Source organism: Silene latifolia, chromosome 6, assembly GCF_048544455.1.
Source record: "Silene latifolia isolate original U9 population chromosome 6, ASM4854445v1, whole genome shotgun sequence".
Taxonomy (NCBI): Eukaryota; Viridiplantae; Streptophyta; class Magnoliopsida; order Caryophyllales; family Caryophyllaceae; genus Silene; species Silene latifolia.
This window is the reverse complement of record NC_133531.1, coordinates 60,634,500-60,659,400: the sequence shown is the minus strand read 5'-3', so window position 1 is coordinate 60,659,400 and position 24,901 is coordinate 60,634,500. Positions and strand designations below refer to the sequence as shown.

At 38.3% G+C, this 24,901-nt stretch overlaps 1 non-coding gene across 1 annotated transcript; it reads left to right on the top strand.

Moving 5' to 3' along the window:
- Positions 1-24,104: 24,104 nt before the first annotated feature.
- Positions 24,105-24,213, top strand: LOC141588979 (small nucleolar RNA R71). The gene has a single exon (XR_012519942.1). It is a non-coding gene; the product is annotated as a small nucleolar RNA R71 (small nucleolar RNA).
- The last annotated feature ends 688 nt before the right edge of the window (positions 24,214-24,901 follow it).

Genomic DNA, 24,901 nt, shown 5'->3' with positions numbered 1-24,901 from the left:
TTTCTTTCTTTTCTTTTCTGACTTTCTTTTGTTTTCTTTTTTTTTTTCAATTCCTGGACTGGCAGTCGATCGACCAACAACATCAGTCGATCGACCACCCCTGCTGGCCAGTGCTCTTCTGCCCAGTTCAGTCTCTTTCTTTTTTTTTCCATTTTTTTTTTCTCAAATCATAGCTTCCCTTCATTTCCCAACAAATCATCCAACAAGATAATAAAAACCAAATCGCAAGACAACATTCCCGAATTACTACCTTTACTAGCTCGGCTAGGGTGGCTAAATTTAGTATGTAGCTAAATGGGACAAAAAGGGCAAATTTGGCTTTGTGAGGTTTATGGGTAAAATGAGAAAGGGGAACCTCTACCACATGTGTCAACAAACCACGGACCCGAATGCATATAGGTATCAAGTAGACTAGACTCATGCTTATGCAAATTAATGTGACATGCCTTATAAGGAGAAACTACTCTCATTCCTACATGAAATCGGTCATGAATGTCACCAATTTATTAAGCTCTATCCTTAGAAATTTAAGTAGCTTGCCAATATTGAGTCAAGTCTATTCGTTTAGCAAAATTCCAACAAAAACTCGTAGACTATGCAAGTGACATACTTGGAAATGTTCAAAGTGCAAGGAAAGGGCAATGAGACAATATGTAATGCAAACTTATCATTGAAATCCTTCCGTTCCGACTCGACCTAAATGCGAAAGTAAACGTGATTTTTTTGAATTTTTGGTGGTTTTTCAATTTTTTTTTTCTTTTTTTTTTTTGAAATTGAAAACAAATGCAAGCTGAAATGCAATAAACGTGTGACTGAAATGCAATAAAAAAATAAATGCAAATGCAAATGCAATAGACATATGCATATACCCTCCCCAAACCAAAACGCACAATGCCCTCATTGTGCTCAGCAGCAAATCACCAGCATCAACAGCAATATAGGGAAGAATATAAGCAACAATAAAATAAAAGAAAACTAACAAAGCGTGATCGGAAACTCACAAAATAAGACCTCCCTAAACCAGCCAAAAATGGGGGAGGTCATAATGCGTCTAATCCCCACCGTCATACTCGCTACCCTCATCCTCCTCGGATCCCGAGTCATCCTCTTCTTCCGCCTCAGCAGCAGCGGCAGTAGTAGTCGTAGGAGTAGATATCGTAGCAGGCGGAGGATATCCGCCCACCGGGGGAACAAAGAAGGACGGGTGAGTCCAGGGACCTCGTGGGAGCATCCCTGTCCGAGCGTACTCCTCGTAAACTGGGTACATGGCCAGAGCCATGTCTATCCTATGCTGATCAAAACTCATGCACAAGTCACCCAACACACGTAAAACCGCACTTTGGTCCATGACCGCAGGGATAACAATAGGTGTAGGGGGACGAAAAGTAGCCGGGAAACCCGTGGGAGCAGGAGTGGAGGAGGAGGGGCCTGTGAAGAGGAGGCACGAGCTCGCCTCGAGGTGCTAGCAGTAGCGGTGCCCGCCCCAATAGGGAGCCTGTAGCTAGGCAAGGGCGGGCGAGTCGCCCCCAAAACAGTGGTAAGGGGCAAGATAGGAGGGAGGCCAAGGATAGGGATGGGGTCGCAAATGAAAGAATCAATCTTCCACCGACCCCGAGTATCGACCCATTTCACAGACTTGGCGTAGTCAAGGTCCATGAAGCGTGCGTCAGGGTCAAGAGGGGCCTCCTCTCGAGGGAAGACAATGAAGGATCATAGATCCATATTATACTCTCTAATCAAATTAATTTATCTCATAATTTGTCATTTAGGTGATCTATGTAACATGCATGCTAATATGAAAGCATAAAAAGAAAGTATAAGGAAAAACAATTTCCTTACATTGAATTTGTGGTAAAAGGGCACAAACTAGTTCACCTTACTAGCTTGTTCTTGAGCTAATACCAAATGGAAGATCCTCCTTGCAAATCTTCAAAAAGAAGATCTCCTTCTTGTTGCACCCAAGAACCTACCCAAAATAATAACAAGTATTGACTAGAAACTTGTTAATATTATACCCTTGATAATATTTTAATTTTACTAACTTTTCTTAGTAAATATTAATGTATGTATACTAACATCTTAGTAGTGATGAATATTATTTTTTAGAGAGAGGAAGATATTGTTCACATGCAAAACATAAGTGAATGTTGTAGTGTAGAAATGAACAATAGGTAGAGTAAAAGGAAGGGAAAGTGGCGGGTGGAATATGGAGTGTTGGAGTGGACAAACTTTGTCTTATATTTATCATCTTACATCACATGCAAAATCTTATATAAGATTAAATTATGGTAGTATACAAAATAAGGTGAAATGATTATGTGAGTAATCATCCACTACTCAATATTACACGGTCCACTTGCCCATTTACGGGTCCATGTTGGTTCTTATATTTGTCGCACAAATACGTGTAATTTTATTTTAAACATCGTTTCATGTTTAAATACTTCCATAATTAATTCGTCCAAATCACTCCATAAATATACGTGTACCACTACACATATTATTTACGTACTAAAATTAATCACATTAATCAATTAGTATAATTTTAGTAAATTAACAGTTAATTAACTAAAACCCGTCTCCCAAAACTTATTATTCAATTATCGCATAATTAAATAATAACTGCCTCTCCTCGAGTTCGCAACTCGAAATCTCTCTAAAAATAATCGACTAACCTCTTAGTCTATAAATCAAGGGACTAAATAAATTGTATCTCATACAATTAATTAGTTGTTTATTGGGGTTCGTTCCTTTAGGTGTGACCGAAAGGGGTCAGTTGATCACCGCCGTCTCACGACAATAACGCCAAACTCTAGTCAGCCAACCGTTATCGATTTACGTTAATCAACTGACGAGGATCAAATAAATAAATATCTGATGATATTCGATTAATGAGATTTATTATGTTAACGCACTATTGTGGAGGACACTAACTCCAACAATCTCCCACTTGTCCGACACAAGGTGTGCGCTACCAATTCTCTTGTCCGTTTTAATCTCCCACTCAATGCAAGGTGTCTTTCAGGTCGCACTTGCACATGAACACATCGCGAGTGGTTTTCTCGATCGGGAGTGTGACTACCTAACCGGAAAAATCTCTCACAGATTACTTCCGAGCGTGGCCACGCATTTGTAGTCATTAACTCCTCGAGTGGCCTTGAGATATAGTTACCCAACGTGGGTGGACAATTCCTGTATACCCTATCTATCCTATTGCACAATACAGCTCACCATGACCTAGTAAATGCCCTTTTGGCCTCCTTTCACGGCACGACCTAGGACAAAAACCAAAGTCACTCGGAAAACCGCACTTGCTCGTATAATAGTCTCCAATCAAAAGAATCGACTCATTAGAACATCTTAGAGATCCCCGCCACGACCAGGCGTCTATAATAGAACTTAGGGACTCTCTAAATGGTCACTGTCCGGCAAAGTGTCACACACTCTGCCTATGTAATCGACCAGTCATCACATATGACCTTATGGTGTTGAACAACCATCAATCGACTTACAATCTAGTCACTCCGAGACGTCACCTCATTAAGTGACTAGGGACAAAATACAATGTTCATCTTATTCACTTGAATAGTGTTCAACATTGTCTCCACAACTTATTCAGATAAACAAGGTATTCAATGTTTTCAGCCAAACTGAATAATCGAGTTCTTAAAGAAACTCTAACAATGAATGCGATCATCACTTATGTAAATATCAATACTCTATCCAATATTTACATAACGATCTTTAGCAATTAAGGTATACTGCTCAATCACATTGAGATGACATAACCATCATGTCTACCTTATGCCAACGGCTTTGGTTAGAGGATTAGCAACAGTTGCATCACTCTAATTTACATTGCAATTTTCCTTTGTTCTATGCAATCTTTTCATCACATAGAGCCTTTCTAAGTACACGTCTAAACAAATTTTTAGACTCTGGTTCTAAAGCCAGTCAAACACTCCCACTGTTTTCACAGTCTCTCGGGAGACGATATTCGGCTAACGGAACTACTCTAGTTCCATTAAATTCCGGTTATCAACTATCTCTTTTACAACATCGGATGCTGTAATGTACTTAGCTTTTCGTTCATGATTTGTACGCATAACACTTATACATACACATTCTTCATATGACATCTTTTATGTATGACTCCTCATACATATCTTCTTTATACATGTATAACTTCTTATACATATATGTATAACTTCTTATACATATTATTCCTTTTGTACATAACACTCTTACATGCTAACCATTCCTTAACGAGGCCCATAACATCTTATAAGCATAGGAATGTTTCCGTGTAATCCTTTTACACAAAATTCATAAATTCCTCCAAACTATAAGAGTAAATCCTCAGTGCTTCTCAAGTACTCAAGGATGCTCTGGATAATCATCTAGTGACACTCACTAGAAAATGATTGGTAATGACTTCTCATATTCTCAACATGATAAGTCCCGACGAGAGAAGCTTTTAGCATATTTAATAGATCCTGCAGCGGAAGCACAAGAGATCATATTTATTGTTCAACAACTTGAACGAGTCAAGAATCTTATCACATAAGTCTCTTGACTATAATGCTAATATCCATGGAGATCTATCTCATTAGATCTGGATATTTAATATGCGCCATGCTACTCTCAAGTATTCACCCGAGAATGTTTCTAGTCACTAATATGTCAAACACATATTTAAACTAAGAAACATCACCTTAGCTATATTTCTAGTCACTAATATGTCAAACACATATTTAGACTAAGAAAATAACTTTAGCTCCCACTAAACTCCATGTATCATAATGGTACCTCAACACTCGAATAATACCATTTTAATAGACTACATGATTGAACCCAAAGTTCCAACTCTTTGACGTATATAGATCACTTAGCATTGACAACATCAACAAAACTTCTCCCAAGGAGAAAGTTTCATTATTTATTTGCCGAATCTCATCCTCATGAGAAGCTATATTGCTAAGAACATACGAATTGATAAAGGCATTTGGGTTGTCACAAACTCTCTATAACAAGCCCAAATTTTAAACATCTTATGTAACCTTTATGACAAGATCAAGGTAACCAGCCAAAGTATTCACCTTAAATCAAGTCTCGAAAACATCTCGTGTTTCCTTCCTTATCGCATCGTGTGCAAGGAGATCAATTCGAATTGCATGGTGACACGCCATCACATAGAGTTCATACTATAGAAAAGCCTTTGATGTGGGTTTAAGATTCGTCACTTTTGAAAAGTAACGCAATATTATCGCAAAATTATCTCCTTATAACCACTGAGCCATAATAAAGAACGTCTTCTTGCATTGTACTCAGTTTGTGGGTCTTGGACTTTCGCAAGTTCAAAATTTCTCCCACTCTGTCTTCCAGAAAATTGAAAATCTTTCTAGAAAGACAAAGATTACGAGCCACAAACTCTTTGTTCTCGTTTTGGAGGAGTAAAAACCAAGTGGTTCAATTTTGGATAACCCTCACAAATACATAAATTGGTTTTCGAACATAAACATTTATGGTCCCAAATGTATAATAATGACAAGTTAGGGACCCTCCCTACCCATATCTCATATGGAGTCATTAAGGCTATTATAGTCGGGTTTTAAACTTTTAGTGAGAAAATAGCTTACAAAATTGCGAAAAACCTCAAACTATATCTCATAAAGTTCGGTTTATATACTTGACTACACCATACACTATGGTGTCCCAAGGAGAAGGTTTATGTGAACTGGTTCACAATCTTCTTAGTGATCATCAAGGTCATTACTTGATATTACCCATTTGACCTTCAAAGTCATTACTTTGAAACTTCCGATCAACATCTTGATCTTGTCGTGTTTTTGGTTTACTACTTCATTTTGAAAATATTTCACGTTTCAAAAATCACTTTTATGTCTTATTAAATAGATACGAGGTTTTCATATCTACTTAACAATACGGTAAAAGTAACCAAGCATGTATATTACCAACTATCGGCCTTACACATCCGTATGTATATGGTCAATCACCTCACTATTGTGTTTCTTTTCTACAAAAGAAAACATAATACATGCACACATACCATAAGACTCACAATCAAATGGTTGTTCAATGTGCTTTTCGTTTACTCGTTTGAAACGAATTTACTTGAGGTTTGATCAATTGGGTTCACCGGAATAGAGACTTTAAAATCTACAAGATAGTATAACATTTAGTTTTCGTGAAGAATGTAAAATTCCTCTAACTTAACTGGTCTAAACCAACCACCAAGTTATCATAGGAGTAGGTACAACATTTTGTTTTAAATCACATAAGTGATGCCTTCTATGTATAAACATAGATGATTACATTCTTTTAAAAACAAATTTAGGTACATTTGTCCCCATCGAAATCATTGCTAATCTAGCACCATTTCAATACAAAAATGTCCTATGCTAGACGTCTTACGTTTTATCAATTCATGTAAACTTCTTTACAAAGAAATGATCCATAGTTGATATCTCATACCAAGATAGTGGAACTAGCCTATCTATTGAGTAGATGTCTCTTTCAACTTTGTTCTATCGCATACATCTAGGGTTGATATTTCTTAACTCCCACTCACTTTCTCATTCCTCTTTGCTTCAATCAAGCAAAAATGAATCTCATGAAGACCTCTCTTCATGTCATTCGTGATATTCTATACACTTAGTAAGAGTGAATTACTAAAAAGTGAGTGTAACATGTGGCAAAATCTCAACTTCTTGCGAAATTGGACTACCTAACCGTTCAATTGTTATCATATGCCTAAACTCTTCAGTGCATAAACAATTGATTTGGCCTTTCTCGAAGTGAGCCATTTGACGGTATCATATTGGAGTATTATAAGTGTTTTTGAAAACTCTTTTCGCAAACTTTTGAATTACTCTTGAGTAATTAAAACTAATATGTCATCATCATGACGGAGGTGTCACTTCCGAAATCAAGACTCTCTTGATAAAATGTGACTTCCTTTTAAACTCATAACATGAGTTTGCAACATGAAAACCCCCTTTTAAATATGTATGGATGTTAAGTTGTAAAATAATCGTAATAATTATTGTAAGCTTATGTAGGTGAATTAGTAAATCATGTTACCAATCATTGCTACCGAATTCCTTCAAAGAAACCGCTTCCTATGAAATAACGAAACGAGTATAATAATAAATAGAGGATGAAGGAGGATGAAGTGCGTGATGTCATAGTAAATACATTTAAAGAACGAAAAATAGGAAAAATTAACATTCAATGTTTTAAAAATACTTGTGAAAACATGTTCAACAAGTTTTAACATTTATATAATGATCTCCCACTAAATTATATAAATGATTCCAAGACCCAAATATTAAACAAAAATGAGCATCGCTTGGGCGAAACATCCCATAATTGTGTAAATTCGGTAAGTCACGTTGACTAATTCTACCTCTAGAACTCTTGGTCGACGAATTTTCTTAAATCCATCAACTAGCCCCGGAACACAAGACCGTCTTATATCCCGTTGACTCCAACCAACTTTGGCGCGTGATAACCGTTTACCACCCTACTTACTAAAGGTAAAAAGAGAACACCCCGCTTGGGCGAGCGTGGCTCTAATGAACAAGAGATTCATAGGTGTTACTAATTGGTAAGGCTAATCTCAATTTTAGTAATGTGAGAGATCTTGTCAATTTAGTCATAAATTCCTTATAAGTGAATTAATTCGGTGAATGTAAATGACGTGAATTGACAACCGCGAAAATAAAATGCATGTGAATGGCGATTTTGGCATGTGCGAAAATAAAACAAGCAAACATGTAAGCATATGAATAAATCCTAGTATGGCCACCTAGTTAATAAAAACTAGTCTATTACATTTTGGAAACCAACTCTTTGGTCCCTTGCCTCTTCATTCCATAAGTGGCTCTTCCTTGTGGGATTTGGAACACCTTCCAAAAATAGACTTTGTCTCGTTGTAATCCGTCTTTTGGAAACGCCGGTAAAAATAAATATTACAAATAAATTACATAGCTATTCCTATTATACATTAATTAATAAAATAAACAAAACTATTAATTAATTACAAACCGACGATACGAGATCGTATTTAATTACAAACAAATCGATATTCTCATTCATTTCGGGTAATAACGATTAAAATTAACTAGGCCATACTAGGTACAACAAGATAAATACTTTAAATAAATGACAATCATTCATTCAACTTAAATAAATATGCTTAAAATGCTGTAAAATGATGCCAAAAATCGCCATATCTATCATTCGTTGGTATCCATCTCAGTTTTTGTGGATTTAGTCGAGTTTTAACATGTAAAAATCAATAATTAACTCTTAAATCTTATTTAAGTCCAAACTAATTGTCCAAACTGTTTTGAACCTCAAAATTAGTCCTCACTAATTTTATGATAAATTATTAGTTTGATTTGGTGATATTTTGCTAATTTAATCGGTAAAATCATAAAATTTAAGTAAAAATCCAAAATAATTGAAAAATTACCCAAAAATTGAAACAAAAATTTTTAGTATTCTGGAACACTCCCAAGAACACCAAAATGTCAGAAAAATTGCCCAAAAATTCCGGATAAATTTTATAAAGAAAAAGATCGATATTTATCGGTTTTTAACCACTAAAACCAACAAACATCAAAACAAAGTGAAAACACACATGCAAAATCACTTTTGATATTTAAATAATATTCTTAAATGTACATAAATTTATCATGGGCAGAATCAAAAGTTTCGAAATTATGATTAATTAATTTGACTTTTATCGACTTTTAACTCAAAAAATCAATAAACATGCAAAAATTCGAACCAACCTTTAACTTTTTGCATACAATCAGTAGAAAATATGCATGAACTACCATAAAAAATCCATGCATCGAATCAACTTTTAACTAATTTTAGTCAATTTTTAACTAAAATACGGCATTTTGACTCGGTTTTCTACCAAAAAACATTAAAAATAGCAAAATAACTTCAAAAATCACCAAAAAAATTCCACAAACCTTTTGAGATCAGTAGGTATGCATGTCCCAAAAAATTCGTGCTAAAACCTCTTCTAACACAATTTTTGATTTTTTATAAATTATCACATAATTCATTAAAATGCTTAAAATCAACATGCAAATTACAAGCCTAAGCTCTGATACCACTTGAAGGATCATATATCCATATTAGACTCTCTAATCAAATTAATTTATCTCATAAATTGTCATTTAGGTGATCTATGTAACATGCATGCTAATATGAAAGCATAAAAAGAATGTATAAGGAAAAACAATTTCCTTACATTGAATTTGTGGTAAAAAGGGCACAAACTAGTTAACCTTACTAGCTTGTTCTTGAGCTAATACCAAATGGAAGATCCTCCTTGCAAATCTTCAAAAAGAATATCTCCTTCTTATTGCACCCAAGAACCTACCCAAAATAATAACAAGTATTGACTAGAAACTTGTTAATATTATACCCTTGATAATATTTTAATTTTACTAACTTTTCTTAGTAAATATTAATGTATGTATACTAACAACTTAGTAGTGATGAATATTATTTTTTAGAGAGAGGAAGATATTGTTCACATGCAAAACATAAGTGAATGTTGTAGTGTAGAAATGAACAATAGGTAGAGTAAAAGGAAGGGAAAGTGGCGGGTGGAATATGGAGTGTTGGAGTGGACAAACTTTGTCCTATATTTATCATCTTACATCACATGCAAAATCTTATATAAGATTAAATTATGGTAGTATACAAAATAAGGTGAAATGATTATGTGAGTAATCATCCACTACTCAATATTACACGGTCCACTTGCCCATTTACGGGTCCATGTTAGTTCTTATATTTGTCGCACAAATACGTGTAATTTTATTTTAAACATCGTTTCATGTTTAAATACTTCCATAATTAATTCGTCCAAATCACTCCATAAATATACGTGTACTACTACACATATTATTTACGTACTAATATTAATCACATTAATCAATTAGTACAATTTTAGTAAATTAACAGTTAATTAACTAAAACCCGTCTCCCAAACTTATTATTCAATTATCGCATAATTAAATAATAACTGCCTCTCCTCGAGTTCGCAACTCGAAATCTCTCTAAAAATAATCGACTAACCTCTTAGTCTATAAATCAAGGGACTAAATAAATTGTATCTCATACAATTAATTAGTTGTCTATTGGGGTTCGTTCCTTTAGGTGTGACCGAAAGGGGTCAGTTGATCACCGCCGTCTCACGACAATAACGCCAAACTCTAGTCAGCCAACCGTTATCGATTTACGTTAATCAACTGACGAGGATCAAATAAATAAATATCTGATGATATTCGATTAATGAGATTTATTATGTTAACGCACTATTGTGGAGGACACTAACTCCAACAGACAAGAACCAGACGGTTGGCGATACGAGTCACCAACCCACCACAAACAATAGTGGCCAAAGAGGTACCCTCACTTATAGTGTTAAAGTGAGAGGCAGTCAAATAAGCTATGTTATAAATACGGGCTACCCGACTTTCAATGTTCAGATAGCCCGCCAAGATAGACAATTCAATGGTATTAACATTATTTGACTCTTTGCGGCCGAAGATGGTGTTGCCCATCAGCCGGAAGAAATAACGAAAAGGGGGTAAGTGGACGGAAGTGCCCGTCCTCTTAGGGCCGTTCCAGTCAGAGATACACGACCACATTACCCTGTGCACATCAGAAGGTTCCGAGGTGTTACCCTCGAAACAAAGACCCAAATAACCAGCAAATTCGGCCAATGTCAAGGAGTAGGTGACATTAAACAGCCGAAAGGAAATGCAAGAGCTACTCCTATTAGCTTCAAAAGAAGCCTGGTCAAAAGCAAAAGACGAGAAAAACTCAAGGGTTAGAGTGTAGTAGGTGAACTCAGCCATGTCCACCAGTCCCGACATCCCTGTCCCATTTAGCAGAGACACGATAGATTCAAGACACCCTAGTTTCTCTAAAGTTGGCTTATGAATAAAACGAGTTGCCTGAACTTTTATTTTTTCGACCAAGGTAATAAATTTGGCTCTCTGAGTAGAGGTAGAGAAAGTCACCTGCGGATAGTCAGGTAGACTATTTGTAGTTGCCTCGATCATTAACGGCGGACCCCGCGGCCGTTTAGCTGCTCCTTGACTGGACTGCCCGCTGAAGATCGTCTGCTTCCCTTTTGTCATTGTTGCTTCCTACAAAATTAACAAATCAACAACTAGCTTCCCATAATTTGAACAATGAAAATTTATAAACCCCAAACAAAATCAGAAATCAAACACGAAATTAGGGTTTCGAAAATTTGGGGAAAACGGAATTAAGCTTCTCCTAGTCGCTAAGATGGCTTAAAAATCAAAGGAATAGGATAGCAAAGGCAATTAAAGCACAAATTCGAAAAGAAATTTGCCCTAAATCGATTTTCCTCAAATCGATTTTTTTCGATACATGGTGACATTGCTCGAAATTTGGGCCTAGAAATTCAGCGAGAATCGAATTTAAAGGACGGAAAGAGGATTAGAGACATACCTTTGATGAGAACTCGGCAATTTGAGCAAGAAAAATCGAGATTAAGGGGTAGATTATCAAGAATTCGCGAAAGGGGGAAAAGCTAGGGTTTCTCTGATTTTTTTTTTATCAAATGAATATGAATGAATGAATGAAAGAAGAATTATAACTTCCCTATTAACTTGCCCACTGGTTTCGCGCGGTGGTCGATCGACTATCTGACCCAGTCGATCGACCAATCTTCCCTTATACAGCTCTCTGACTTTTCCTCTTCAGTCGATCGACTGATGCACTTGGTCGATCGACTGCAAGTACTGGCAATTAAGCTCATTTACGTTAAAATTGCTTTTTTAACTTAAATTTCCCGTCTTTCTCTCATAAACATTCAGTAAATCACCCTACGCACTTTGCATAAAATAATCACCTGCAAAAATTCTCAAAGGCGCACGTCTATCCATAAAAGTAATTGCTAATTAAAATGAAATAACTAAAGCTCCTAATGCAAATTAAATGAAATAAAACTGTAAAGTTCCTAATTACAAAAAATTACAAGCCGGGTTGCCTCCCGGTTAGCGCTGGTTTAAGAGGTCCTGCACGACCTTTTTACCTCAGTTTGCATCATCCGATAACGGGTCAAAGTACTACCTCGACTTTCCCAACAAATTCATCTGTTCCGTGATAATGCTTCACATATTGGCCATTAACTTTGAACCTTTCTCCAGCAGAGGTCTCCAGTTCAACTGATCCGAACTTTGTAACTGTTGTGACCGTATAAGGGCCACTCCACCTGGATTTCAGCTTACCAGGAAATAAACGGATACGTGCATTAAAAAGAAGTACCTTATCGCCAATATGGAACTCGCGCTTAATAATTCTCTTGTCGTGCCAGCGCTTCGTTTTCTCTTTGTAGATCCTAGCATTATCATAGGCCAGCAGCCTAAATTCCCCTAGCTTATTTAGCTGTGTCATACGTTTCTCACGAGAGAGGTTTGGATCCAAATTCAAATCACATATAGCCCACCAAGACTTACGCTCCAACTCAACAGGTAAATGACATGTCTTATCATAAATCAATCGGAATGGTGACATCCCAATTGGCATTTTAAACGCGGTCCTATAAGCCCATAAGACATCATTTAACTTAAGACTCCAATCTTTCCGTGATTTAGAAACAACTTTAGCTAAAACTTCTTTCAATTCTCGGTTAGAAATCTCAACCTGACCACTAGTTTGGGGATGATACCCCAAACCTCTACGATGTTGGACACCGAATTTAGGCAATAAAGCACTAAGTTGTTTCTCTTTAAAATGCATTCCACCATCGCTAATGACAACCCTAGGGACACCAAAATGAGGGAAAATAATCTTTTTAAATAGCTTAATCACGGCTTTTGCATCACAATGGGGAGTAGCGATAGCTTCTACCCATTTGGACACATAATCTACAGCTACGAGGATATATTTATTACCTTGACTGCTCGGAAAAGGTCCTTGATAATCAATGCCCCAGACATCAAAAATCTCAACCTCTAGAATGCCTACCTGTGGCATCTCATGTCTCTTTGAAATATTCCCCGATCTTTGACAAGCATCGCACTCAACAAAATTGCGACTATCCGCATGCAAAGTTGGCCAATAGAAACCGATTGAGTACTTAGCCACGAAATCCGGGACGGACCATGGTGACCACCATAGGCAGAAGAGTGGCAAGCTTCTAGGATATCCTTCACCTCCCATTGAGGCACACATCTCCGGATAAGACCGTCTGCGCATTCCTCGAAAACATAAGGATCATCCCAAAAGTATTGTCTAGCATCATAAGCGAACCGCTTCTTCTGCTGCCATGAAAGCTCGGGTGGTATCTTACCTGTCACAAAGAAAATTAGCGTAATCAAGAAACCACGGAGGTGGATAAGACCCCGAATTAGTAATAGCTAACAGAATCTCATCAGGAAAAGAATCATTAATGGGTAACGAATCCTCCCTTTCTGTCAGCTGCAGACGAGATAAATGGTCAGCCACCACATTCTCTGCACCTTTATTATCCTTGATCTCCAAATCAAACTCCTGCAAAAGGAGTATCCACCTCAAAAGCCTCGGCTTCGCATCCTTCTTAAGAAAGAGAGTCTTCAGCGCTGCATGGTCAGTATAAACAATAACCTTAGAACCTAACAAATAAGACCGAAATTTATCTAAGGCAAAAACTACAGCTAGAAACTCCTTCTCAGTGGTGTAATAATTGACTTGAGCCTCATCCAGAGTTCGGCTCGCATAATATATGGCATTCAAAACTTTATTTTTCCGCTGTCCCAAAACTGCACCAATCGCATAATCGCTGGCATCACACATAATCTCGAATGGGAGGTCCCAATCAAAGGGTGAATGATTGGCGCAAAAACTAGAGCCTCCTTTAACCTGTTAAAAGCTAAAAGGCACTCATCAGTAAACTCAAAGACAACATCCTTAAGGAGCAATTGTGTAAGTGGTTTAGCAATTTTTGAAAAATCCTTAATGAAACGCCGATAAAAACCAGCGTGACCAAGGAAACTCCTCACTCCTTTAACATTCACGGGAGGAGGCAATTGCTCAATCACCTGCACTTTTGCCTTATCAACATGTATACCCTTATCAGAAATCAGATGCCCTAACACAACTCCCTCATTGACCATGAAATGACATTTTTCCTAGTTTAAAACAAGATTAACATCAATACAACGCTGCATGGCTTTATCAAGATTAGCTAAACAACGATCAAAGTCATTACCATAAACTGAGAAATCATCCATAAATACCTCCATAATGTTCTCTATATAATCATAAAAAATCCCCATCATGCACCTCTGAAAGGTAGTCAAGGGGCGTTACACAATCCGAAAGGCATTCTCATGCGGTATGCAAAAACACCCCAATGGACAGTAAAAGTGGTCTTACTCTGATCATCCGGATGAATAGGGATCTGAAAGAACCCTGAATATCCGTCTAGAAAACAGAAAAATTTGTTAGAAGCAAGTCTTTCAGTCATTTGGTCAACAAAAGGGAGGGGGAAGTGGTCTTTCTTGGTGGTGGCATTCAACTGTCTATAATCAATGCACATCCGCCACCCTGTCACAACTCGCATTGGTATTAATTCATTTTTCTCATTTTTAACCACAGTAGTTCCTCCTTTCTTTAGAACTACCTGAACTGGGCTAACCCACTTGGAGTTGCCAACTGTATAAATAATACCTGCATCGAGTAGTTTCATCACCTCGGCCATAACAACTTCCTCGCATCTTCGGGTTCAACTTGCGTTGACCCCCTCGTAAGGCTTGTGGCCTTCCTCCAGCTCTATCCTGTGCATACAAATATCTGGGCCGATGCCCTTAATATCATCCAAAGAATAACCTAAAGCTTTCTGTTTTCTTAAGCACACACATCAAAGCAGAAAGTTTGTCATCATTAAGCTTAGCACTAACAATAGTGGGTGCTACTCCGTATCATCTAGAAAAACATACTTAAGATTAGGAGGAAGTGGCTTACGCTCTGGCACCTTTACCTTTACAGCATAGGCAGAATCAGCTTCAATGGTATAGCAAGTGTTTACCAAATTTTCGTTGGCCAGGCTTATGAGCATCTCATCTTCTTCCTCTGTGAGCTCGTAGCTTTCCATTGAGGCTACCAAAACATCTAGCTCCTCAGCATTCTCCGCTGTATTATCTCGCACACTCATCTAAACGGGTTAGATCGGCTAGGGATCCTTGGCTAAGGATTCCCTCCGATTCAATTATGCATACCACATCAACAATATCAACGGAATAACACGTATCATCATCGCGAGTTCGGTCGCCTTACGAGCAAGCTGAACTCAATGGTGTCATCCCCTACCTCTAAGGTTATGATTCCGCGTTTGACATCTATTACGACTCGGTTTGTATGTAAAAATGGTCTACCTAAAATAATAGGTATCCGATTGTCCTCTCGCAATGTCCAAAACAATGAAATCGACAGGAATAAAAAACTTACCAACTCGAACGGGTACATCCTCTAAGACTCCTAAAGGTCTCTGAGTCGATCTATTTGCCATCTGAAGGGTAATATCGGTCATCTTAAGTCTACCAATATTTAGCTTTTCGCAAACGAATATGGCATGACAACGACACTTAATCGCCCCTAAATCACAAAGGGCCTTTCCAATTTCGTGGTTACCTATAGTACAAGGAATTGAAAAGCTACCCGGGTCCTTTAATTTAGGTGGTATGTTAATTTGCGAAAGAGCATTACATTCTTCCACAAAAGCAACAGCACCATCATCATGAAAATTTCTCTTACGATTCAAAATGTCTTTCATAAATTTAGCATAAGAGGGTACCTGGGTAATTAGATCAGTGAAAGGAATGGTTACCTCAAGATTCTTGACCATCTCCTAAAACTTACCAAACTTGCGCTCCAGCTTAGTATTCTTTAAACGCTCCGGATACGGGACTGCAACACTGGCCGTAGGATCAGCAACCTTCGGCTTCCGTAAATTTAAAACCTCCGTCAAATCATCAATAAGTATAGAATCATGCAAATTAATTGACGGATTTGCGTCTGCTACTGGAGACCCAGTCGATCGACCATTGGGCTCGGTCGATCGACCAAATACATCGGTTCGAACAGTTTAAGTCGAAACTCCTTCGTCAGAACTTCGGTCGATCGACTGATTTTGTTGGTCGATCGACCATATGCGCTGGGTTCAATTAGTTTCTGGTCATAAACTTTTTCATCAGAGATTATGGCCGATCGACTGATATTGTTGGTCGATCGACCACTGGTACTGGCAGCAAAGCTCGTTTTCGCACCCGAATTTAAGTCTGACTCTTCAGCATTTTCCGAGCCTTTTCTTGGCTTATCAGGACCGTCATATGAGAGACCACTGCGGAGGTGAATTGCATTAAGTGTCTCGATAGGAGCCTCACATTTGCTTGAAGAATTGGCGACTTGGTTAGCCGCTAAAATCTCTAACTGCTTTGCAAAATTCTTTGCAGATTCAATCCCAGCTTCTTCTATTTTCGTGACTTGAACCAAAAGAGCTCGGATTATTTCTCTCAATTCCGCGGTCTCATCTGAGTTATGAACAGGAATTTCAATTTCTCTCTCGGAAACCTTAGAAGTCTCGAGCTTTTCGAGCCGGGCTGTAATAGAAGCTATGAGTGTCGCAACGACATTCATTTCATCACTTGGCTTTCGCGAGTTTCCACGCGAACTCCCAAACTCAGCTCTATGGACTGCCATGTAATACTCCGTGTTTATGAGTCTTGGGGTACTCTATCGAGTAGGCCTTACTCTGTCGAGTAAGGGTAAGTGGCGTTTTAGAAAAGTTTCTGACCTGTTGGGTACTCGATCGAGTAGCTGGGATACTCGATCGAGTAGGGGGGTACTCGATCGAGTATCTTGGGTACTCGATCGAGTAGCCGGTTTTACGGGGGAGTTTTCTCGGGTTTTGTTAAATATGCGATTAGGTTATAAAACCTTCCGTCATTGTTTCTAAATCACTTTTGCAAAACCTAAATTGCTGTTTAAGAGAGAAAGCAAGCAAGTTCACCATCTTAATCGCATAGTTAGCAATTCCCGGAGTTTGGAAGGTCAGTTCTCATCGTTGTTCATACCGTTGAGTTCCTTGCGTCAAGGGTAAGATCTATGTACCCTTTTTGTTGTCTTTCCTTTAATTTGCTTAAACCCTAATATAAGGATTTGGGGGTTTTTGTATAGTATGTGATTTGGGTAGCATTTATATGTGGTATGATAGGAGGAGAGTTCATAGAGGAAGCTTTTTTTTATTCAAAGAAGAGAGACCGTCGATTGTGTGCTTTCCAGGTAGGATTTCCTACTCAATATTAGTCCCATAATGGGATATTGGTTGATGTATTGTGTTTGGTTGTTTGATATAGTAATTGTATTGTGATTGTGGTTGTGATCGTTGTTGATGGTTCGCGAGGCGTGGCCTCTACCGGGTGGGGTCACTTGGGGAGTGGCTTCACGCCCTAGTTTCGCTTTCATGGAACCCGCCACAGAAGGGATGTGCACATTAATGGACAGGGGTTATCGCTCACTATGTGGAGCGGGGATTTGGTGGGTACGGTCTGCGGTCCCCCAGCGGGTCGGTCCAAAGGACGGTCGGTGATTGAGATTGTTGGAATTGGTGTGGTTGTGTGTGTGTGACATTAAGTTAAATCTGTTTATCTTATTGTTGGTTTATATAAATTGTGTGACTAGTATCTTGACCCCGTTTAAATGTTTTAAAAACGTGGTGATCCATTCGGGGTGGTGAGCGATTGTTGAGCGGTATGATATGACGCGTATGGGATAGGCCGGGATGAGTCATCACGTTGGCGATTAGAAGTCTTCCCTTGTGTCGACGGTGTTTTATAGCTTTGATAGTTTTAGCGAGAGAAGTCTGAGAATGTTGTATTTCGATTTATCGCTTTTGGTTTTGATCATGTAATCCCTTAAACTATATTTACTTTTAAAGTACGTTTCTTTATTGTCTTATGATTATCATGCCTCGGATAACCGAGATGGTGGCATCCTTATACCTGAGTGGTCCTGGTAAGGCACTTGGAGTATGGGGGTGTTACAAATGGTATCAGAGCGACGATCCTGAAACCTGTAACCAATGAATCTAATGAACCTAGGGATTCTAATTAAAATGAACCCGGGGTAGAAGTTGTAGGAGCTAATGCAAAGACTTGGGAGACTTCCTAAAGTCGCGAACTCGCCCTACAATTTTGAACCGGTCACCATGGGATATAAGTCGGGATCGCTATGTGTTTACTAATGCCCTATTGTGTGTGTTGGATGGATGAGTGTTGTATAGTTGAATGGATGTGTGGTGGAAAAGATGAAGGTAATATTTTTTTATGATAACATGAATTGTGATGGGAATTACTACGGGTTACTATTGTGTATATGCATATGATTGCGTGCATATGATTGGATGAATAAGTTGTAGGAATACGGGTATGAACGTGATCTATGATTTGGTTGAAAAGATGAGTTAAGGAATTGCATGAGAATATGAAATTCATGTGGAGAACATGTTTATGTGATGGAAGTGGATTTTCTACTTTTGCTATGTTAGTAACATGTGACTAGGGAGATTTTATGCCGTATATTATGTTATTGTTGTACGTAAAGGTATAGAATAAAAGGATGTGGATAAATCATGATTGACAAGTTAAATAATCTATGTGCATGATGTATGTTGTTGCTTGGCTTTTGGGAGATAGTAACATGTGATTAGGAATACTGGTTTTATGAGCATCGGGTTGTTTTTGTTTACCATGTTGTCGTTTAAATTGTTTGGAAGTAAAATCAAGTAGTTGTGTTTTCAATTATAGGGAGGATGTCTTTAAACTGTTATAACTTGAGATGCATAAATGATTTTAATGTGATTTCAATTGTAGGTGATAGCTTGTTCTTTTACGATTCTAACGATAGGTCACACGCCCAAAACGACCAAGAAATGAGTGAGTTACGACTGTTTTACGAAAACTGGACAGTGCTGAGAATTGGGGTACTCGATCGAGTATCCTTGGTACTCGATCGAGTAAGGGGGCACTCGATCGAGTAAGGGGGCACTCGATCGAGTACGTTAGTTACTCGATTGAGTAGCCCTGGTGATTTGTTTTACGTGCTTCTGATCTTCACCTACTCGATCGAGTAAGTCCCTTACTCGATCGAGTGGCCTGTACTCGATCTAGTGACCCCTGTTTTGGGTCATATGCTTATCTTTTGAATTCGTTGCATATTATGTTTAATTAAAAATGTTATTTTACTTCTTTATGCATTGTTTTACATGTATGTTGGTCTTGATACGTAAGTTACCCAATCTTATGGTGAAGTGAGTGGCACCAGTGGTCAGTAGGAGTTCGGGGGGAGGACATAAGTTATATGTGTTGTGATAGATAGTGGAAAAAGAAAAGGAAGATTGGTATGGTTTATTGAGACATAGAGCACGTTTTGTGAGATGAGATGAGCGATATGTTTGTATGTTGAGTAATGTAAAAGTAAATGAATGTGGGCAAGGGATGAAGTGAGTTTATGGAACGTGAGAATGAAAAGATCGAAATGAGGGAAGCAAATGGTGGCAGCTTGAGAGGTGTAAAGAATCATGGAGGGGGATGGTTATGAGTCGTGTGGGTTAAGAATATATATAGTGGAAGTTTGTTTTAAAGGGGTTGAGAAGAGTGGTATATAGTGAACTTAATGGAGACATGTCGCGACGTGGATTTGCAGATAGTGACTGAGTTGGAAATTTGTGTTATCGAGAGACGAAACTAATGTGTGATTTCCTTGGGCAATTGACGGTATGAAAGAAATTCGGATTTCTAGAGAGGTACAAAGGAGATGCAATTGTTTGAACAGTGAACGTTGATTTTTATGGACAAATTAGTGACAAGTGTGAGTGAGTGGAGTGATGAGAAAGGATCCAAGGTAAGAAAAAATGAGATGATATAGACATGAAATAGTGAGATTTGAGTTTTGGAGCAATGAGAAGGTAATTGGAGCACTAAAGGGGTTAGGTAGAAGTAATAGGAGTTGAGATATTAAATGGAATTGTTGAGTATTAAGAGAAAAGAAGGATAAAAGTAAGCTGAGAAAAATATTCACCGGAGTTATGTGATATAAAAGTAAGGAATCATCGGGATGTATGATACTATAAAGAATAAGTAAGTTAACAATTGTACAGAAATTTCAGGACAACGTGATTAATCATGAGTTTCGAGGAATTAAGGGAGTAAGAAGTTGGTGGAGAATTCACACGATATGAGATTTTTGGTGGAAAGTTAGATGACGACACAATTAAGGATAGTATTGAGAATAATGTTGAGGTAATTTTGTTGATGGATTCGATGTCCGTTATTTGGGATGTTAACCAAAGATAGGAAAGAAATCGTGATGTTTAGAGATGAGTGTAAGAGGTTTGATACCCCGACAGCGGTAGTGTTATGGTTTGTGACTAGTGGTTAAGGGTGATGGTATATTAGAAAGGTAACCATTCCAATCAGATTGATTTTGTAGAGGCCGGATTGATAAGCATGATTATGAAAGAGTATAAGATGTGGTTATATGAGGCGGTTGTTAGTAGTGGAGTGTTAATGGTGTGGCTACATTTGGCAGAGGGTGATGGATATGCGAATAGGAAATTATGTTATGAGGTGTATACGAGTTAAGCTCGGGTGACAGGTAACCTTTGTTGAGTGGTAACTTACATGATCAGGATTGACTAGTTGGATGTAATTATGGGTCTAAGATGTATATAAATGTTGGTGTGAGGTTGTGACCTCACGAGAAGCGGTATGGTGTGATAGTTATAATGTTGTTATCTGAATGTTCTGTAATATATGTTGGACATGGTAATTTAATTGAATGATATTCAAAAAGGTAATAATTTTATTGATCTGGCATGACTGGTTATACTTGTATGTATTCATGATATATGTTGATTCCGTGATGTGATAAGGGGATGATATTCATGAGGTTACTATCTGTTTAATTCGTATAATATGTTGCTTTGTGATTTAGTAAAGTGGGTTTGAGTAAGTTTTTCTTGTTCGAGAAGTTATGTTGAGTCAGTGCTTATGGGATTGTGTAAGTTGTGATGACTATCGAAGTGGTTGTGGTGCCTCGGGTGGTGATCCGGGCACGGTATTTAGTGTTGTGATGCGGGTATTTTCGCACTGCGGTGTGGTTGTTGGTGGCGGTGTTGTGATGCCGTCACCGGTTGTGGTGGAGTAGGCGGGATGATTATGATTCGAGTTTCGAAAGTACATACCAGTTACACATAAATTGTTGTTTTGTTTGATGTTGCTTCCTGTGAGTTTCAGTTTCCACAGATAGACAGTTGTTTTGTTTATTGATGTTTCTTAGCAGTTAAGTTTTGATATGAGGGTAGAGTATGATATGAAAGAGAGTTGTCTATGTTTTCGTTGTTGTCATGGTATAGTGACATTCTGTTGATGGGACACAGTTGTCAGAAGTTGTTACAGTACTTTTGATCTTGTTTTAAGATGAGGCTTTAGACATAGTCATGGTAAGTGATTGGTGGAACATGTGTTATACTAATATGGAAGTTGTAAGTGGTTCATAATCTCTTTTTGGGACAGTGAGTATAGGGTGTTGGAGATTAGTATCATGTTAAGTGATGAACGAGTTTTGGTGGTAATAAAAGAAAAGAAATCGAAGATCTAGTGTGGGTGTGCGTAGCAAGTGTGGATCGTGAGTTATGTTTTTGGCAATAGGTGTCTTATCTAGATAGGTATGTCATGTTGGGGTAATGTGGAAGGGTTCGAGTATTGGTTATGTTAAAGATCGTGTGGTATAGGTTAAGTGGTGTGCCGAGTGGATTGAGGTGGGAGAACTGTTTAAGTAAGAGAGCCTTGGAAATAGGAATGGTTATGGAAATAAGGTTATAGGCGGTTATCTTTGACATGTGGCGGTGATGAGGATAATAAGATTATACAGCTAAGGATTTAGTATTAGTGAGTTACGAGGACGTAACATTTGTCTTAAGAGGAGTAGGATGTGATAAAAGAGAGTTTCATGGTTATGCATGTTGTAATATAATTGGAAGTAGAGTATTAGCGTAGCGTAAAGGAGGGATTTGTTTTGGGGTTGATATTGTTAAAAGGCCATGGTCGTGCTTGTAGTAGTGTAATGTTTAGGAGTTCGAGAGTTTTGATAGTGGCATGATGATGTTTATGAGTGTAAGTAAACTTCGAGGACGAAGTTCCTTTTAAGGGTGGTAGAATGTAACATTCCATTTGATGTTATGGGTATTTTGATCTTGGACTGGCTCTGGATGATATATTACGGAGCTAGTTGGTAGTGTATGGAGTTAGTGTTGAGAGAGATATAATGTGTTGAGAGAGATATAATGGAATTAATACGATATCGTGAGCCATGTTATGGAGGTAGGAATAGTTAGTGGAGTTGGTATTACGAGTTCATGTTTGGGTTGGAGTTTTGTTTTGAGTTCTTAGTCTCGTTGTTGTGTCTTGATTGAGTTAGTATGGTTGTTTTTGAGTATGGGTTGAACATCGGGGACGAAGTTCTTTTTAAGGAGGGAAGACTGTAATACTCCGTGTTTATGAGTCTTGGGGTACTCTATCGAGTAGGCCTTACTCTGTCGAGTAAGGGTAAGTGGCGTTTTAGAAAAGTTTCTGACCTGTTGGGTACTCGATCGAGTAGCTGGGATACTCGATCGAGTAGGGGGGTACTCGATCGAGTATCTTGGGTACTCGATCGAGTAGCCGGTTTTACGGGGGAGTTTTCTCGGGTTTTGTTAAATATGCGATTAGGTTATAAAACCTTCCGTCATTGTTTCTAAATCACTTTTGCAAAACCTAAATTGCTGTTTAAGAGAGAAAGCAAGCAAGTTCACCATCTTAATCGCATAGTTAGCAATTCCCGGAGTTTGGAAGGTCAGTTCTCATCGTTGTTCATACCGTTGAGTTCCTTGCATCAAGGGTAAGATCTATGTACCCTTTTTGTTGTCTTTCCTTTAATTTGGTTAAACCCTAATATAAGGATTTGGGGGTTTTTGTATAGTATGTGATTTGGGTAGCATTTATATGTGGTATGATAGGAGGAGAGTTCATAGAGGAAGCTTTTTTTTTTATTCAGCAGTAGAGACCGTCTGATTGTGTGCTTTCCAGGTAGGATTTCCTACTCAATATTAGTCCCATAATGGGATATTGGTTGATGTATTGTGTTTGGTTGTTTGATATAGTAATTGTATTGTGATTGTGGTTGTGATCGTTGTTGATGGTTCGCGAGGCGTGGCCTCGGCTGAGTGGGGTCACTTGCGGGAGTGGCTTCACGCCCTAGTTTCGCCTTCTGTGGAACCCACCACAGAAGGGATGTGCACATTAATGGACAGGGTTATCGCTCACTATGTGGAGCGGGGATTTGGTGGGTACGGCTGCGGTCCCCCACTGGCAGGGCTGGTCAAGTGGACAGTCGGTGATTGAGATTGTTGGAATTGGTGTGGTTGTGTGTGTGTGACAGTTAAGCTGTCTGTTTATCTTATTGTTGGTTTATATAAATTGTGTGACTAGTACTGACCCCGTTTAAATGTTTTAAAAACTGTGGTGATCCATTCGGGGGTGGTGAGCAGTTGTTGAGCAGGTATGATATGACGCGTATGGGATAGCTGGGATGAGTCATCACGTTGGCAGTTAGAAGTCTTCCGCTGTGTCAGACGGTGTTTTATAGCTTTGATAGTTTTAGCAGTAGACCGTCTGAGAATGTTGTATTTCAGTTTATCAGTTTTGGTTTTGATCATGTAATCCCTTAAACTATATTTACTTTTAAAGTACGTTTCTTTATTGTCTTATGATTATCATGCCTCGGATAACCGAGATGGTGGCATCCTTATACCTGAGTGGTCCTGGTAAGGCACTTGGAGTATGGGGGTGTTACATGCCATCTCCTCAATAGTGTTCCAGCCTTTATTCTGACCAGTATTATTTTGGAACCTACCATTCGCAGCTGCATCCAGGATAACCTTGTAGTCATCATATAAAGAGTTGTAGAATAAGTTGCAAAGGTACCACTGCTGGAAACCGTGGTGAGGAACAGACCGAACCAATCTCTTGAAACGTCCCCATGCTTCACAAAATTCCTCATCAGATCCTTGCTGGAAATTTGTAATTTTGCTCCTCAAGGCATCAGTCTTTGCGAGTGGGAAGTATTTTTTGTAGAAAGCTAATGCTAGAGATGTCCAATCTATGACTCTAGCTGCTACCCTATCAAGGTAGCGATACCAATCTCGCGCAGAATCCTTCAAGGAGTATAAGAACATCATCCCTTTTACTTCATCTTGGGTCACCCTTTAGTGCAGGTATGGAACAATGATGAGTCCGTGAAAATTTCCATATGCTTCAAAGGATCCTCGTCCAAAGAGACCAAAGAAACCGATTTCGCTCCACTAAATCGATATAGGAGGAACGGAATTCGAAATGACCATGAGTAGGGGTGGGTAAATCGTATCCCTTTGGAACATGCTGCACTTGTGGCTGAAGATTATCATATATTGTAGTCATGATCGCAAAACTGAGAGTACTCAAGCCTTCCTCTCAAAAATCTGTCCTCTAACTGTGCAAAAGCAAAACTAGAAGCAAGAGTAAGCAACGGCCTCAAGGAACCAAAGTTTCTTGAGATAAGAAAAATAAACTAAAAATAAAGCAAACAGAATTACACCGTCTCCCCGGCAACGGCGCCAAAATTTGATATCGTCGTTTTGTATCAAAATTAAATTTATAAATCCGAACTAAAACTATAGCTAGTGATAGTAAGGGTCGAACCACAGAGAGACAAGATCAATTCTATTTACTATTTTTAATCTATTGAAGTAACA